Source organism: Eptatretus burgeri, chromosome 12 (genome assembly GCF_056783735.1).
Source record: "Eptatretus burgeri isolate ZD-2024b chromosome 12, Ebu_testis_v1, whole genome shotgun sequence".
In the NCBI taxonomy this organism is placed as follows: Eukaryota; Metazoa; Chordata; class Myxini; order Myxiniformes; family Myxinidae; genus Eptatretus; species Eptatretus burgeri.
In genome coordinates this window covers 94139961-94159161 of record NC_140972.1, presented here as the reverse complement: position 1 = coordinate 94159161, position 19201 = coordinate 94139961, and the positions used below count along the sequence as shown (strand labels likewise).

At 46.9% G+C, this 19201-nt stretch overlaps 1 protein-coding gene, 1 long non-coding RNA gene and 1 pseudogene across 6 annotated transcripts in view; 2 read left to right on the top strand and 1 right to left on the bottom strand.

Moving 5' to 3' along the window:
* Positions 1–19201, bottom strand: part of LOC147016159 (Kv channel-interacting protein 4-like) — a 484774-nt gene that overhangs the window by 154309 nt on the left and 311264 nt on the right. The gene's annotated exons all lie outside the window — the stretch shown is intronic.
* The window catches only part of LOC147016161 (uncharacterized), a 117203-nt gene that overhangs the window by 91664 nt on the left and 6338 nt on the right, over positions 1–19201 (top strand). The gene's annotated exons all lie outside the window — the stretch shown is intronic.
* On the top strand, positions 5181–13504 carry LOC147016162 (uncharacterized; annotated as a pseudogene).

The following is a 19201-nucleotide window of genomic DNA, read 5'->3' as shown; positions in this document are numbered from 1 at the left end:
TTGTAATGTTCATCATGTTAACTCGAGTACAGGCTGAGGCACAACTCGGATACTGTCCCATTGTAATGTTCATCATGTTAACTCGAGTACAGGCTGAGGCACAACTCGGATACTGTCCCATTGTAATGTTCATCATGTTAACTCGAGTGCAGGCCGAGGCGTAACTCGGATACTGTCAGATTGTAATGTACATCATGTTGACTCGAGTGAAGGCCGAGGCGTAACTCGGATACTGTCCCATTGTAATGTTCATCATGTTAACTCACGTACAGGCCGAGGCATAACTCGGATACTGTCCCATTGCGACGTACATCGTGGGATCTCGGGGACCAGCGAATGGTCAGACCCTCACAAGCTCCGATTCTTACTACAAAACACAAATCACGAGGATGGGAAATACTCGTGAGGAATTAAGTTAAGACACCATTGCTTTCACTATCCATGTCAGAGCTTCTGACAGGAATTAAGTAAAGCACATTGACAATTGGTATGAACGTTCAGAAGACTTATGAAGACATGAAATCTGTGCTCAGACATGACGTCGACGTGGCAATGTCAGGAGGAGCACTTGAGTGTCCGAATGTCAGGAGAACGAAACTTCTAAACGTCCTGCATGCCTCTGGCTTTGTGTTATCACAAAATATAACATCCGTGAGATTACGGACACTGCGTTTAGTGATCCAACAGGTGACCTACCTTTGAACGGTCAAGTCTGGATTTCATTTCTATCCTGACGATGAACTGGCGCTTTGCAGACCGGCTGTTACATGGAGTGCACCCATTCCTCGGATGGACGTTAAACTTGGGCGTCCCGTCCGTCAGCATTGGTGACCGCTGGTGGACGTTAAAAATTCCACGGTGTCCTTCGATGAAGAGTCGGTGAGTTATCGTGCCAAGCCACTTGTCAAGCGGCAATAGGCAGAAGCACTGAGTACACCTGAGGCACAAAAAGCACCTGCCAGAGTTCACCATAAAAATGGAACTGCACTATTACTTGGACAAAGTGCTATAGAGTGACTGTGACTACAAATATAGCACATGTACAAACCATACACCATGCCACATTTGAGTGATGCTCAAGGCAAGCAGAAACGATAAATTCTAATACTCACAATATCAGCACTGGGTAGAGCGCATACCTATGCCAGACTGAACAGTTTACGTTTTGTATCCCACTGACAGACCGGATCGATCCGTACCGCAATCTACGTCGAATCGCTTGTTCTTCTCATCTAACCAACTCATCCACCAAGTTGTCATAATCCATCTAAAACTTTTTGAAATATCATGGTACATATAGTTTTTGGCCCATCTCTCAATGGTGAAGAATCACTGACAAAAAAAACAAAAATTCTCATTCAAATCTTCACCAAAATCGAACCAATTCGTCCTCGTCACACACCCAACCCGTCCACCAACCTTCGTTCGAATCCGTGCACAACTTTTTTGAGATATCGTGCTCACAGGCAGACAAACGGGTGAAACCATAACATCCGTGCCCTCCTTCAGTGACGGAGGTAAATATCAGAAGGGAGTCACCGATGCATAAACAAACTAAAGCAAGTCAACAAAATGGCCACAAGCAACAACAAAAATGGTGACATACCAGCATCGTCAGGAGGGGTTGCGTGTCTGTTAAAAAGCCTATTTTAATGAAATGCGGTTGCTATGGATTCAAAGGACAATGCGTCGTGCATCGTCGAGCCGGTCCACCGACCTCGATATTATATGATGATAAAATGCGAGGTACGACGGAGCACCATTGCTGGTGTCTCAGCGACTGGCTTTGTTGAAATCAAAGAAGAAACAAACAATCAATTACATAAACGCAGGAAAGAAAACTAACAAGGAGCTGATACTCTCAGTCTCCCGCCTTTTGTCGGTGACCGTGGGAGTTGTGACCTCATTCCGGAGGTATAGAAGTGTGCAACATGAAAGTGACATCTTGAACAGTTTTTGAAATATCGCGTGCACAAACCAAGTCACTGAGATGGTTACCATGCTACATAATTCAGCCAATCACAGCCGTGATCTAATTGGGTCGAGATAACGCCAAGAGGAATAGATCTGTGCAATATGAAAGCTAAAGGTTCAACAGTTTTTTCTGAAATATCACATTCACAAAAGTACACGGACAGATAGATGATCGGTCGGCCGATCGGATGGAGCTCATTTTAAATGTCCTCCGTCCCCAACCTTGTCGGACAGTCGGACTCCGACAGTCGGAGGGACAGGTGACAATAAACATTTTCAATAAGATGGTCCATACTTTTGAGAACACCGGTTCATACAGCTCCAGCCATTTGGAACCATACCATTTTGACATCTTCGATACCGAGTCAGTAACAGCTGAACATGCAATAACGAGTATGCACTCAAAAAAAAAAAAAATGAGAGATTGTTCTGCTGCCATTAGCAAATGAACACTGCTCTAGAAAAGCCATTCCAACGTTCAACGAATTACCAGGTTCATAAATTACATTCTGTTTACCCATATTTGTTACCTTACTAAATTACAAACATTACTACATACGTGGTGTGCAAGAAATGGTTCACCGTGAGTTGTGACCTCATTCTGTCCAGCTTTAAAAGCATTACTGGAGTTAGAAGGGAATGTGGAGCTTGTTCAAACTTTCAAGTGGTATCATAATCACGTTATTAATCAGTTTGCTAACAGAGCACGGGTTATCGAACAATGCCAGTCTGTCTTTAAAACGTTTATAATCGAGTTTTCATTGATAAGCAAATTGATATTAATGCTCCTGGAAGTTGACAGACAGAACTCCATATGATTTCATTAGAGTTGAAACAGAATTTCGAATCAGACATTGAATGGTGCGAACCGGGCGTAGTGGTGTGTGCCTGTAATCCGGCTACTCGGAGGCTTGGGTTGGAGGATCGCTTGAGGACGGGTGCTCTGCGCTGGGCCGCGCTATGAGAGGGTGTAGGGCAGCCCGGAATCATGGCGAAACCCAATCCTTATCCATGTGTCGTAAGAGGCGACCAGGGTTGCTTCAGGAAGGGCATCCGGCGTAAAACCGATACCAAATCAGTATGCAGATTATAACGGATGATCCGCTGTGGCGACCCCTAACGGGAGCAGCCGAAAGACGAACAACAACATTGAATGGTGCAAAGACATCCCACTGGATGGTGCAAAGGTAAAATGGTTCACTTACCTTCGAGCTGCCTGGTCGAGGTTCGAGTTCTACCCGACGATAAAAACTGTCGGATTTGCACTTCACAGAGAGGGAGTTTATGGCTCAAGTCATTCACGAACTGGCTTACGTTTGACTGGAGCCAATTTGGGCAAGAATTAGTGATTTGTTTAGGGTGCAGGCAATAACTCCCATACTCCTCACAAAGGGCATCGTGGGAGCTATAACATCCACCAACTAATGCTCGCAGATGGGACACCCAGCTTGACACCCCTCCAAAAGGATGGCACATACGATTCCTTGCCCTGCCTGCAAGACACGAGGTTGACAGTTTAGAGCTGGGTCGGGATTCAAACCCAGGGTAGACAGCTCAGAGACGAGTGCGCAAATCTCTAGGGTGGCTGGGCCATCCTGCCAGAGTGTGTACATTGTAAGAATGAATAACTCGTATTACTGGTGAAGGCGAGTGTCGATTTGCATCAGCAGACAGGTAGAACAGTGGACAAACTAGAATGGCACTCGGTTGAGTGCACACCTCCTCCAGGATGAACAGTTTACGTTTTGTACCCCATTTATAGGCCGGATCTGCAACTGGACCTCAACCAAAATTAAAGCTACTTATTCTGTCACCTACCCAACTTGTACACCAAGTTTTGTCCGAACCCGTCCATAACTTATTGAGATATGGTGCTATATGTAGTTTTTGGCCCCATCTCTCAATGGTGAAGAATCACTTAAAAATAATTTTTAAAAATTGTCTTATCCAGATCTTCATCAAAATCTAATCAGTTCGTCCTTGTCACACACCCAACCTGTCCAACACATTTCATCCGAATCTGTCCATAACGTTTTGAGACATCGTGTTCAGACAAACAAACAGGGGTGAAAACAAAACCTCCATCCACCTTCAGTGATGGAGGTAATTCACAAATTGTTGATTCGGTATGCTGATGGCTTTGGGGACTGGGAAGAAAGGAGAAGCTGAGGTTTGGAACCTTTGTGAGAGCTCTTAGTCTTCTCTTTTGCTCAGATGAAGGGATAGCACCTGAAATATCATCTTCTTCACGTTCCATTGATTTCATCCATTATTAGCTTAACCAAGCACTCCACAAAACAAAACGTTGAATTTTTTATATGTATTTATCTATTCCAAAGTGATGGGTCGTATAATGAAAGATTGTACAAAAAGGAAAAACATAGTGTGAAATGAAATTGCACATTTTCAATGAACCAGACACCGTCTGCCACACCGCAGAACAACGTGGGGCCAACACAAGGGAATGGGCCCTGAACTTTGTTGAAGTTGATCGATATACAAGGTGACAGTGTGACTACTGCAAAGTGCTCACCAAGTGGCTTAAGCACTCCAACAAAACGGTTGGCAAGCAAAGATCCGTCATGTTCAACATCTCCCGGAGACGCCAAAACAATATCCGAATTGGACAAATGAACATTTTTTTTCCGCAGTCGGAACTGCTGCTGAAGTCAACAAGGATGTTTACATTTTGAAATTTGGTTGAGATAAAGACATTTGTGAGGTTATGGCATGTGCGGAAATGAAATAAAGCCACAAACGCTGGCGTATATAACCATTGCAATGTTTTCAGCGATTCCTAGATATGATGATCAGGCATTTAATAATATGAGTGAGGAAAGTGAAAAAAAACCACTATTGTTCGGAAACCATTGCGGCCTATTCCAAGTCAGGGTATTGTTGAGCAGGCCAAAAAACAAGGGCAAATTAAGACTTCAACGAGGAACAGCGAGGTGGACCAAGGATAAGGCTTGATAGGGGATAATTAAATAAGGCCGTTAATTATCTTCAAAAGGGATGTTTAAATTAACCCAAACACCCAATTTTCACTGATGCACTACCTTTGAGTTTCCTTATTATGCAAGCAAAGTTTAGGGCTATTAGATGTCATGGTTTTGAAGTTATAGAGGATACTTTAAAAAACAAAACGTTTCATTACCTCCGCCACTGAAGGTGAAGGAGGTTATGTTTTCACCCCTTTCTGTCTGATGGCAGGGACAACAAGTTGGCATTTGTGCATGCTATGCCAAAAGCAAACAGAGGAAGAGCTTGTTTGCCCTCTTGCGAATCCCATGGCTAGTCGTAGAGAGGAAGCCTACACAGAAATCACGAGCCTTGTAAGTCAATTCAGAGCAATTGGTGCTGCTCCACACCCAGACGTAGAAATTCCAGATGCAGAGTCCATGCACAAGAATCGTGCATCCTGGAACAAATCCTGTTGTCAGCTTTACAGGACATCTGCACTTGACCATGCAAAAAAGCGTCATTATGAAGGACTGCCTCCAGCAAGAAAAAGATCCCTACGGACCAGCAAAGCGGTTAATCATACTCTACTCTGTGTCTCTTCTGTGATGATGAAACAAATGCAACAGACCATTCTTTCCAGAAGGTCAAACCCACCCCACAGATACACAACAAGGCAGTTGCACTGGGAGAAGACCGTGTCATGGCACTCATGGCAGAAGGTGATCTGGCAGCCATCGAGGCAAAGTATCACAGGAATTGCTACACACAGTTCAACCGCCGTTACATTGCACTTTGTAAACAAGACACTGTTAGTGAAAACCTTGAAGCCACAACAGAAAATGAATTGCTCCAATTCATAAAGAAAGAAGTCTCTGGAGGTCGCAGATTCTTTGCATTGCAAGATCTGACAGATATGATGACAGAGAGATTGGAACAACATGCAATCCAGAAAGCTGTGAACCGGACAAGCCTAAAGGAAACAGTTCTTGAACACTTCCCAAATTTGACGGAAGAGAAGGGTGTACGAAATCGAGTTTTCCTTGTTTGTTCGAAAACAGCTCGAAAGATCATTTCAGATGCAACTCAAACACCAGATGAGGAAGCACGTACACTATTGATGGCAGCATCGATTCTCCGTAAAGCTGTTTTGGATCACGACACACCATTCAAGTTTGAAGGTTCATTTCCCAACGGTTGCGAACAATCATCTGTTCCACAGCGTATGAAGTATTTCTTCCGCCAACTCCTCGAAGGACCCAAATCATCACCCGAGCAAGAGAATTCCAGGAAGATCCTCTCTGTGAGTGAAGTTGCTATGCTAAATATGACTTCTCTTTCTGCGAACTTGAGTTGCGAGCCTCCCCCTTTTTTTTTTTTTTTTTTTTGTATACCTTGGTCGAGGCTCGTATGAGAGCTAACACACAACTCACAGCAAGGAGGCATGAGACAAGAGGGGCGGGAGTGGAAGGGACAAAACAGTGGGGAACAGACACATTAGGTGAACTGTGGAAGGGAGAGGGATGGGGATGGGATGGGGAACATGGCGAAGAGAAGATGGACATTTCAGGGACTTTCAGGAAGGAGAGCAGGAGAAATGAAGGAAGAGGGCTTGGGTGGATTATCGGGGGTAGAAAAGATCGAGGATTTGGATGGGGGAAGATAAGAGGTGGTGGTGAACAGCTGTTTTGAAAGCCTGGAGGGAAGAATGGGAAAGAATAGAGTGAGGAAGTTTATTCCAAAGGCGGGAAAAAAGAGGAATGAAAGAGTGAAGATGAGCAGTGATTCGTGATTTTGGTAGTTTTACCAGAAGGGGGTTGTTGGCGGACCTTGAGCGCCCTGTGGAAATGTGGTGGGGACAAATCGCAGAGAGAGCAGGGGGGGCAAGGCTGGAGAGGAGTCGGTAGAAGACAGAAAGACCACCGACCAACCTGCGGTGATTGAGTGAGAGGCCCAAAGACTCAGCTTCATTGCGGGAGATGCCGATGATCTTAAATGCCCTGGTTTCGACAGCGTGAAGCCGAGAAAGGTGGGAGGCAGGAGCACCAGCCCAGAGGGGAGAGCAGTACTCCATCAGGCTATGGACAAAAGCTTTGTAAGTGGTCAGGAGCTCAAGAGGGCCGAGGAAGGACTTAGCACGACGGAGGATTCCCAGTCGGCGACTGGCTTTTGAGGCGAGGTTGGAAATGTGACTTTCCCAGGAAAGGTCATGGCAGATAGTGAGACCTAGAAGCTTGAAAGAAAAGACTTCTTCCAGAGGATTGTTGAGAAAGTGGATGGGGGGGGTTTGTAAACAGTCCTTTCGAAGAGACATAGTGAGAGTGTGAGATTTGTCTGGATTGAAAGACATGTTCCACGTGTTGGACCAGTTTGTGATTTTATCCAGATCTGCAGTGAGTGAAGAAGCTGCTGCTTGCCGGTCTGAGGGATGACAGATGGTACGGCAGAGGGTGGAGTCGTCGGCAAAGAGAAATAGAGGATTTTCCAGAGAGTCCGAGAGATCATTGATGAAAACCAGAAAAAGAACAGGGCCCAGAACGCTACCTTGAGGAACTCCAGCCTGCACAGGAAGAGGGGATGAAAGAACTCCATTTAGGGCCACACGTTGACTGCGACAGGAGAGGAAGTCTGCGAACCATGAGTGGAGATGGCCTTGAATACCATGGGAAGAGAGTTTGGTGAGTAGTGCAGGGTGCCAGACTGTGTCAAAAGCACGTGATATGTCCAGGGATACGGCTCGGATTTCCTGTCTGGCATTGAGGACCTCCATCCATTGATGGGAGAGCAGAAGCAGCATATCTAGGGTAGAGTGACCTGGTCTGAAACCAAATTGATGATTGGAAATCAAGCCATTGGAGAAGAGGAAGGATTTCATATCTGAGGCGATGATGGATTCCATCACCTTGCTGATGATTGGGAGAAGGCTGATTGGTCTGTAGTTATAGGGATCTGTTTTTGCACCTTTTTTATGCAGGGCAGTGATGTTAGCAGATTTCCAAGCAGATGGCAGATGACCTTGGGCAAATGAGAGGGTGAATAGAACAGAGAGAGGGTGAGCAAGAGCAGAAGAGCAGGCTTTGAGGACACGTGGGCTGATGCCGTCTGGACCAGTTGCAGAATCTGACTCGAGGTTTGACAGCAAGCTCTCCACCTTGTCAGGAGAAAAGGATACAGAGTCCAGGGACAGTTGGGTGCGACTGGGTAAAGTGGGTAGAGATAGTGATGGGTTTAGGACACAAGATTTAGCTGCAAACACCGAGTTTAGACATTCAGCTTTATCACGTGTGGAATCAGCAGTGCGGCCATTTGAGGTAAGGGAGGGGATGGAGGGGGAACATACACCAGAAACAGATTTGATTAAACGCCACCAGGATTTTGAGGAGGGAGAGAGGTTTGAGAGTTCAGACTTGAGATGAGAAAGATGTTGTTTTCTGGCTCTCCTGAGGGTAGATACACACTTGTTCCGAGCTTTGTGGAAAGAACTGAGATTGCCCTCAGTTGGGTTTGCTTTCCATGAGGCAAAGGCAAGTTGCTTCAGGACAACTGCCTCGCCACAAGCTTCAGTAAACCAAGGGCGGGGAGGAAGGGTAAGACAACTGAACACGAGAGGGGATAAATCTGTGCATGAGGGAGAGCAAGTTTCTTTGAAAGAATTCCCAGGATGAGTTGATGTTTGAGAAAGTAGTGATAGGAGACCAGTCTGTCAGTTTGATGGCTGCTCGGAGACCCTGCCAGTCGGCTTGAGTGAAATGCCAGACTCGACGGCGGTGAGGTGGTTCTCTGATAACAGCCAGAGAGATATCCACTTTGACAAGGACGTGGTCAGAAGAACCAATTGGAGCGAAGGAAGAGCAGCAGATATTGTCAGGGAAATTTGTCAAAATCAGATCCAGAAGAGATGGAGTGCCATTGGTTGAGATCCGGGTCGGGAAGTTGACCGATTGAGTCAGTCCCAATGAGTCGCAGAAAGCTTTTGCTGAGGTGCCATGGCAGGTGAGAGAGGTACCCACACCTAGCCAACTGGCGTGATGACAATTGAAGTCACCACATAAGAGGAAGAGAGAGTTTGGATGAGAAGATAGAAGATGGTCCATGTTTTCGGATAGTGAGGTGGAGATGGAGTCATCACTGTTCGGTGGACGGTGCAGTACACATATAAACATGAGGTGGGAGTGGAGGGGAAGCCGAAGCCAGAGGTATTCCTGGGGGTGTGGGGGAGTGAGAGCAGTGCATGGAGAGTGAGGAATAGAGTCTTTGATGAAGAGAGCAACACCTCCACCAGGACGAGGCTCAGGTCTGTCATACCGTAAGAGGGAGTAGCCAGGGAGAGATACTTGGGAGTCAGACACGTCTTGGGAGAGGAAAGTTTCTGTTAGGCAGATAATGTCTGGTTTGTCAGTGGCAACCTGTATGGAAAGATCTGAAAGGTTTGAGCGAAGGCCCCGGATATTTGAGGTCCACACTTTTAATGAAGAGGAAAGGGAGGAGGCTTTGGGTGCAGGAGGTGGAGGGGGAGGGAAGGACAAGGGACGAGGGGGGCAGGTAAGGAGGGTTGCTGAAGGAGTGTGGGGTATTGCAGAACAGCGAGGGGAGGGGCCGAATGAGGAGGAGAAAAGGCTCTGTGGTGCTGGGGGAGAGGGGAGACAAGAGACAAGGAAGAAGGCAGTTGAGGATTTGAGGAGGTGGAGTGAAGAGATGGAGGTGAGAGGGCAGTGTAGGGAGGCAGGTTGGTGGATGAGGGGGGCAACTTTGAGAAGGAAGAGTGAGGGGGATGAAAGGTGGGAGAAAGGTGAGGGGCGGATTTTTGAGAGAGGTGAGAGGGAGGCTTGGAGGGAGAAGAGTGGGATGGTTGCTTTGAGAGTGAGAGTGAGGGGTGAGGGGGGTGAGTTGGCACTGAAGTTGGAAAAAAAGAATGTTTGATGGAAAGCGAGCATCCATGGCAAACTGTGGTTTTTAAAAGTTTTAGGTCAGAGATACGATTTAACACAATTCTTGATGGATGCAATGAAGGCGAATTCAGAGCATGGAGAGAAGAAGCGCTGTAATAGTTGGATTTTTTAGGCAAGTAATAAAGGAGAGATCGAAATGAGAGCAGTCTGTTAAAATAGCAGAAGAGTAGTGCATTGTGAAACAGTAGAGTACCACATGTGTGAGAGAGGAAGATGAAGCATTATAAGATCGTTTTTGTTGTTAAAAATAATGTATGAGAGAGTTCAACAGATTAGGTCATGGAAGTGTAAAAAAAAAATAAAATAAATAAATAAATAAATAAATAAAAAAAATCGAGGAAGAAGACGAGGAGGAGGTTAAGAGGAAGAAGAAAAAGCAGAATAGGGAGAAGGTGAGCGTGTTGTTGTTGTTGTAGTTTTTTTTTTTTTTTTTTTTTTAATTATTTTTTTTTTTTTGAGATAAGAAAGAGATTAGTTGGGAGAATGGGGGATGTTTGGAAAGTGGGGAGGATCAAAATTGAAGGTAATGGGGAGGATAGAAATTGAAGGTAATGGGGAGAAAAAACAAACAAACAAAAAAAAAAACCGATCGAACACCGAGTGGAACCGGTAGGCCTCAAGCCTAGGCCTAGGCCTCAAGCACAGGTAAGAACGTCGACAAAAATACTCACAAAATAGCACGATTTTTGAAACAAAACCGAACTAGCAACACACAGTAACATGTAGGTGAGAAAATTAAACAGTTAAAACGGGACAAATAACAACCGGAAACTTAGCTTTGAGAACGTCATCAGGGAGCCCCAAAGGAGACCTCTCGCTGCTCTAAAACCGGAACCGCAACCTTGCAGTATTCCTGGCCTTCAAATTGCATTCTCAAAGAAGAAGTAAGAAGCATGTAGAACTACTACACAAATATGCTCTGAGCATGTCATATAAGAAAGTCCTCACCAGTGAAGTTAGCTTTGCACAGGCTGTTGCAGATCAAACAAGGAATAACGGTGATATAGTCTGTCCTACAAACTTGCGTCAGCACATTTTCACAGTTTCAGCCCTGGATAACTTGGATCACAATCCTACATCACGCACTGCCAGCTCTTCCTTCCATGGAACTGGGATTTCAATTTTTCAGTTCCCTTTATCACAACAGCCTGGGTTAGATCAAGCATGTCTATGAATCACCTCTTACAAAACAGCAACAGGCAGCAGTGGACCCATCCTACCTCGTTCATATACGTTTGTGCCACCTGTGGGTCGGAATCTTGTCACCCAACCTCCGGTAAAGGATGTGCATCCAGTAGCAACGAGTACATTCGATGAGGAGAAACAGCACGGACAGGCATGGATGACTGCAGTACATGACATCCTATATGAGGATTCTGATGGAGAAAATGACACACCAACAATGTGGTCTTCATTCCATGCTGCTCGATCACATGCTGTTGCACAACCCGAATAAGGCATTGAAGTCCTCCTGCCACTATTCCATGAGAAAGCAGCCACTCCAGAAATGATTCGACATGGAATGGAGCTGGTGAAAAAAAACAACTGACCACCTCAACCCACACCAAATACCTGTATTGGTTGTGGACCAACCACTCTATGATCTTGCAAAAAAAATGCAGTGGACCTTCCCAGACATCTTTGGGGAAGACAAGTTTGTGGTCATGCGAGGTGGACTCCACATTGAAATGGCTTTGTGGAGCACCATGGGAGACCTTCTGCATGGGTCTGGATGGCCTGAAGCCCTCAAAGAAGCTGGGCTTGTGAAGACAGAAGCAGCAGCCACATCTTTTCTGAAAGCGTCCAATGCAATGAGAACAAGATATGCTCATCAAGTTACTGTTGTGGTACTTGACACCCTTCTGAAACAAGCCTACAAGGACAGTGGAAAAGAGATGGCCCTTGAGGAATGGGTCATGCTAACTTCTCAAGAGAGCCCAACGTTCCATTTCTGGCTACTCGTACACAAGTACCAACAGATCATTCTCATGTTCGTCTGAGCACATCGGGAACGGAAGTTCGAACTCATGGTCACTACCCTGCGGAAGCTTGTCCCTCTGTTCTTTGCTCTCGATCACTAGAATTATGCCAGATGGGTTCCAATCCTTATCCGAGACTTGGAAGATCTCCCAGATAGCATTCAGGTTGAGCTTGAAATTGGACACTGGACAATAACTGGAAGCAATCGGCGTTTCTCATACTTACCAATTGATCAAGCACATGAGTAAGCAATCAAAAGGGTAAAAGGAGTAGGTGGCATTATTGGTCTCACAGAGAACCCCGAGATGCTGGAACGCTGGACCGTGACAGGTCCGGAACTCAGCCGTGTAATTGAGGACTTTACTGGTGTAAAAGACAACGATGATGATGAACAACTCCCTCATCATGAGGAAGGATATGCTTCTCAGCACCGATTTCAACGCCATGTCAAATATCTGATAGAGGTGTTGCTGAGCAAGGGGAGTCCTTTTGAGGAGCACAGCGAAGACCTGGTTACATGAGACAACAAGGTATGTGAGTCTGTGACTGCAGCTGTATCTGTCTGTAATTTCGAGTTTATGGGACAAGAGCAGTACGACAACTTTAGGAAGAATGTGCTGGACTCAAATGACACACTTCTGACAGCACCTATCAAACAAAACAAGTTACTGTTGTTTCATGAGAAGAAAACACAGAAGACGACTGCAGCTAAACTTAGAATGCAGCACTTCAAACGTCATGCGGAGCTCTATGGACAAGCTTTTGTAGCACTGGACATCCGCGGGGGTGATTTGGAGGAGTTTTTTCGTCATGAATCTTCACCATACCCACCTGCATTATCGTCAGAACGGTCCCTCAACTCTTGTACTAAGTCAGATTTGATTGTATACATCATGGAAACCAGTAAAAGCAGTATTATTTCTGCTGATGAGGAGCGAACTGCACCAGATGGTTACGTCTTTGTTGTTATTGATGGTGGAGTACTGATACACTCCCTTCCTGGTACAAATGTCCAAGGCAAGACCTTTGATTCATATTTCGACAAGGTATTCTGCCCAAGAGTTCGCCACGAGTTGAAACGATCGACACGAGTAGACATTGTTTGGGACGACTATCGTGCACTCACAATCAAAGGAGGTACAAGGGAAAACCGAGGAACAGGCACCCGACAGCGTGTATGTGGCACTGCCAAAATCCCTGGAAACTGGCAGAAGTTTCTGGCAAACGTTGATAACAAGAAGGAACTGTTCACATTCCTGTCAAAAAAGATAACACAAGAACAGTTCCCAGATGACAAGGATGTCGACATCACTGCAGGTGATCAGGTACACCATGCTGGAAATGATCCACCGATGGATCAATGTAACCATAAGCAAGCTGACACTCGTGATGTAGTGCATCTTCTCCATGTCCTCCAAACATCGTCACTTGGGATGGTCCATACTGGAGACATAGATGTTGTGGTCATCCTTCTGAGCAATTTCCATCACGTCAAGGCTCTGAATCCTGCCACAGACATCTGGATCTCCTTCAAAGCCGGAAAGACAACAAGAATGATCTCCCTGAACACTATCGCCACAAACCTGGGTACGACAACGTGCAAAGCCATGGCCCGGATCAGACAGCACGTCTTCCTTTAAGTTCAAGGGTAAGAGATACTGCTCTAAGGTGATGCAGGAAGTACCGTCCCTCATGGATAAGACATAGACAGCATACAGACAAGACAGAGTACTTGGTGATGTTTCATGGACGAGAGGAAAGTGTCAAAAGCACGAATGTCGCTCGTAACAAGCCGATGTCCACGGATCCGAGCCCCAAGCTCGAGCACGCCATGTGGCAAGATGGCGCTCGTCCTCCTTTGTCGCACGCGGCCTCCGCACGTTCAGACCCCGAGATGTCGACTGCACCAGACCGTCAAGTCGATAATGGGTTTCAGCTGGTTTCTCACAAGGTCCAGCATACAAGTCCAGGCCTGGCCTGTTCACCAGACAAGGCCAAATCGAGGTGCCGGGCTCCAGCAGGCTGGGTCCATGGGATTCCAAGACGTCGTCGAGCCGTAAGGTGAGTAGGGACAGTGAGAGGCTCCTTCGTTAGACGTAGGTTGAACCTGTCGATCACCTCCTCTTGAAGCCGACTCCAGACTCACACAGCAGCCAGGTCCTCTCAAAGCAGATTGCCGCCTAAACCTCAGGTTCCGTTTTCTCTCCCTCAGAATCACCACTGTCTTTTCTTCTTTCTGCTCTCCTCGAAGCCCGACTGCTCTTCCAGCAGATCGCGCCTCAACACCCGTCGTTTCTCTTTTGCCTTCCCGGCGCACGCTCGCCTCGAAGCCCCCCTACACGCCTCAAAACCGACTGAAGTTTTTGTTCTTCTCCAGTTTCACCGCCTCCCTTCTGGCGCTGGCTCGCCTCACAGCCCCCAGCCCAACGCCGTCCTCTCAGTTTTTTTTAGCCACTTTTTCTTTTCGGGGCGCGCCCCTTTTCGAAGCCGACAAACCCCTCCCCTTAGTTTCACTTCCTTCTCGAGGCCACTCCCTCCCAGCCGACTGGGCGGAGCCTATCATCCGGAGAGGGGAAGGAAGAAGAGGAAGCTCTCGGTACACCACCACTGCACAAACAATAAACAGCCTCTTCCATCTCCCGACACTCATGTAACGTCCATTTTACCGAACAGCCTGGCAAACCTGCATTTAATGGGGGATCTGGGCTAATCCTATATTTAATAGCATACTAAGGGCCATTTCCGTAACTACCCCGTTACGTAACGTAACGTAATGTATATATATATATATATATATATATAGTAATCCCCCGTTTATCGCGTGGGTTATGTTCCAAACCTCCCCGTGCTAAGTGAAAATCCGCGATGAATGGACACCTCCCCCCAAAAAATCGATTCATCTGGTCTGGTTGGTTTGGCAGTGATCGGGTTCGAGGTGCCGGAGATCGACTCGTCTGGTCTGGTCGGTTTGGCAGTGATTGGGTTTGAGGTGTTGGAGATCGACTCGTCTGGTCTGATCGGTTTTGAGGTGCTGGGTATGAGCAGTGCTCGTCGAACGGCGGCAAACCTTTTTCCTTCCCGAAGCATATCGAGCAACTTAACCTTCTCCTGGAGTGTCAGGACCTTCCTCTGGTGCTTCAGTTTCTTGCCAGAAGCCTTAGAAGGTGCAGGGCGTTTGGGCAGCATCGTGGGGCTTGGAGAAAAAAAACATAGAAAATATTCGAAGTTCACAAGCGAAACTTTGTCTCGTGCGTTGTGTGACTGGTCGAGCGCCACGCATTATAATTTATTGCTTAAATAATTTATATTTTATATATTATTACCGCGTTATACCGGGGGGAATCCGCATAAAGAATTAGTTAGGTTCCAAGGGAAAAACCGCGATGAACCAGGGGCGCGATAGGTGAACCGCGATTTAGCGGGGGATGACTGTATATATATATTGTTACGGGGCCAGAGGGGTCGACCGTGAGCACGACCGCTAGATGGAGCCGCGAGCCGGCTCGACCGATCGCCCGGAATGTAAAGGTCATCGCCCCGGATAAGTCCGGAGTGGACGGGTCCTGACTGGACCGAAGTTCGCCAATGCATAGACCAGGTGGGGTAGGGTCGATTGCCAACTTTTCAATTTACCGAAGTACCCACGTGGTCCAACTACCGGGGAAGTTCACCCTTGGCCGACTTTGTCCGAATTGAGTCGCTATCGCCGACTCGGATCCGGCGTAACCGAGTGGAATTACCAAAGTCGGGCTGGACCAAATGAACAAGTTACGAACACTAATCCTCAAACACGCGTTATGTCTAGCCACCGAAAGAAACACAAAACGAGCTGATACATTCAACAATTGGGGTTTATTTATACAGTAATAATGGGGAACTAGGGAACACAAAAGAGCAGAACTATACCTAATACAATAAATGCAAGTATATACAGCGAACAAAGCACTTAAGTTTTCTACTTGTTAGACGGGCCCACGGACACACATACGTACACACACACACACCCCAGAAATGGTGGCTGATGCTTTTAATGCAGACTTCAGCTTGGAGGGACAGATGAGCTGAAGCCCAGGGTCTGCCTCGGACCTTTCCACCTCGTGTGGTCTTCAAGCTGTTCGGACCGGGCACCAGCGTGGGCGAGCTGGATCCAATCACCGCGAGCCGCAATCCTTTCCGAGCTCTGAGGGATCTCCTTGTGCTCCAGACCACATGCTGGTGAGATGAGGTGCCGATCCTTCCTGACCCAATGTGTCGCTTCCGCAAAGAACCACCAACCAAGATGAGGTTAAGAAGTCGCACCAAACTGGGAACCAAGCAGAGACCACGAAGAGCTCCACGCACCAAGAAGAGCCAGCCGAACCAAGATGAGGCCACGAAGTAGCACAACCAACTCCACCAAGCAGAACAAAAGCCACCAGAACACGAGCCCGATGAACCCCGAAGGCTCATCGGAGACTAACCCAAGACTAATCAGAACCCACCCGAGCCGAGCAGAGGGTCTCCTCCTTATCCCTCTCAGCCCCGCCTCGCTTCTGGCGTGACTCATTAGGCCTCGTGCACCGCCCCCCGCAACTGCGGGTGGGGGCTGTTTACGCTGCTTTCTGCCGGAACGTCCCAACCCCCATTCCTGTTTACGCTGTTGAGTCAGCTGTTGAATCACGGGATGCTGTTGAATGTTGAATCACGGAACGGGAGGGTTCTTCTTTGTTGTTCTGACCGAACTATTAAAACGAATCACAGCACATTTACAGCGGGTAAATATACATTTACCCATTAAACAATGGAAGGGAGCTATCTATAGAACACGTACTCAACGAGATAACTGAGCTAAAGAAACCTGCATGTTGTGTGTGATCGATTTCCAAATTCGTAACTATATATATATATATATATATATATATATATATATATATATATATATATATATATATATATATATATATATATATATATATATATATATATATATAAACATTTGTTTTTTGTTTGTTTGTTTGTTTGTTTGTTTTTTTTTATTTACCAGCAGAGACCCGTGGAAATTTCATGCAATGCAAAATGTGACTTCAAGCCCTCAACTCCGTTTGCACTCCTCTCACACATCCCAAGTCCTCAACAGCCACTTCTCAAAACCAAGTCCTCACAGACCCCCTCTCAGCCCTGAGGCATCAATCCTCTCCCCACTCCAAGCCTTCAAACAACCTCCCCACCTGTCATTGTCGCCTGTCTTGTATATACATCACCAACTAATAATACATCAATCTTGTACATACATACATACATCTTGTATTATAGAACTTGTACATACATCACCAACTAAGGATGTGGATAGATGAGGCGTCTTTGCCTTCACATAGCACTGAGTACCAATATGGCGGATGTAAGATTGAAATCTGTCTTCAAACCACCTCACCACCCAAAGTCCTCAAGCACACATAACACACTCCTCCCGTCCAAACAAAACGGGACGTCTTGGTACCCGGGCATCACTGCCAGTAGTTATAAAGTAGCAGTTCTAATTATGTCTCTTATTAATTACATTACACACCAGTACACAAACACCATGCAAAAGAAGTCCTGGTGAGGGTATGTAATCTCTGATTGCCCTTTTTCTTGTTTGATAAGTGATTTTGAGTGGCCGAGTTGTGTGAATAAATTTGTGTTAATAAATGATCGTAAATTAATTGTATTCTTCATGAAGCATCTCAAATACACATTAAAGTACTGACAAATAGCTCGATGTTAAGTTGCATGACAAGAAGTCGTGAGTTTGGATCTCGTTGCAATGTGTTAATAGTTATATTAGCCAGGAAGAGTGCTGAGGTTAATATTTACTTTTGTGTGCATGTGTACGGAGTGCTGTTAGTGGGGGTGTTGTCAAGGTGTGCATGTGTACGGAGTGCTGTTGGTGGGGGTGTTGTCAAGGTGTGCATGTGTACGGAGTGCTGTTAGTGGGGGTGTTGTCAAGGTGAGTTTGTGTACGGAGTGCTGTTGGTGGGGGTGTTGTCAAGGTGAGTTTATGTACGGAGTGCTGTTAGTGGGGGTGTTGTCAAGGTGAGTTTGTGTACGGAGTGCTGTTGGTGGGGGTGTCGTCAAGGTGAGCTTGTGTACGGAGTGCTGCTGGGGGGGGGGTCGTCAAGGTGAGTTTGTGTACGGAGTGCTGTTGGTGGGGGTGTCGTCAAGGTGAGTTTGTGTACGGAGTGCTGTTGGTGGGGGTGTCGTCAAGGTGAGTTTGTGTACGGAGTGCTGTTGGTGGGGGTGTTGTCAAGGTGAGTTTGTGTACGGAGTGCTGTTAGTGGGGGTGTTGTCAAGGTGAGTTTGTGTACGGAGTGCTGTTGGTGGGGGTGTTGTCAAGGTGAGTTTGTGGACGGAGTGCTGTTGGTGGGGGCGTTGTCAAGGTGAGGTTGTGTACGGAGTGCTGTTGGTGGGGGTGTTGTCAAGGTGAGTTTGTGTACGGAGTGCTGTTGGTGGGGGTGTTGTCAAGGTGAGTTTGTGTGGGGAGTGCGGTTAGTGGGGGTGTTGTCAAGGTGAGTTTGTGTACGGAGTGCTGTTGGTGGGGGTGTTGTCAAGGTGAGTTTGTGTACGGAGTGCTGTTGGTGGGGGTGTTGTCAAGGTGAGTTTGTGTACAGCATGCTGCCGGTGGGGGTGTTGTCAAGGTGTGTTTGTGTACGGAGTGCTGCTGGTGGGGGTGTTGCCAAGGTGAGTTTGTGTCCGGAGTGCTGTTAGTGGGGGTGTTGTCAAGGTGAGTTTGTGTACGGAGTGCTGTTAGTGGGGGTGTTGTCAAGGTGAGTTTGTGTACGGAGTGCTGTTGGTGGGGGTGTTGTCAAGGTGAGTTTGTGTACGGAGTGCTGTTAGTGGGGGTGTTGTCAAGGTGAGTTTGTGTACGGAGTGCTGCTGGTGGGGGTGTTGTCAAGGTGAGTTTGTGTACGGAGTGCTGTTAGTGGGGGTGTTGTCAAGGTGAGTTTGTGTACGGAGTGCTGTTGGTGGGGGTGTTGTCAAGGTGAGTTTGTGTACAGAGTGCTGCTGGTGGGGGTGTTGTCAAGGGGTGCATGTGTACGGAGTGCTGTTGGTGGGGGTGTTGTCAAGGTGAGTTTGTGTACAGAGTGCTGTTAGTGGGGGTGTTGTCAAGGTGTGCATGTGTACGGAGTGCTGTTGGTGGGGGTGTTGTCAAGGTGAGTTTGTGTACAGAGTGCTGTTAGTGGGGGTGTTGTCAAGGTGAGTTTGTGTACAGAGTGCTGCTGGTGGGGGTGTCGTCAAGGTGTGCATGTGTACGGAGTGCTGTTGGTGGGGGTGTTGTCAAGGTGAGTTTGTGTACGGAGTGCTGTTGGTGGGGGTGTTGT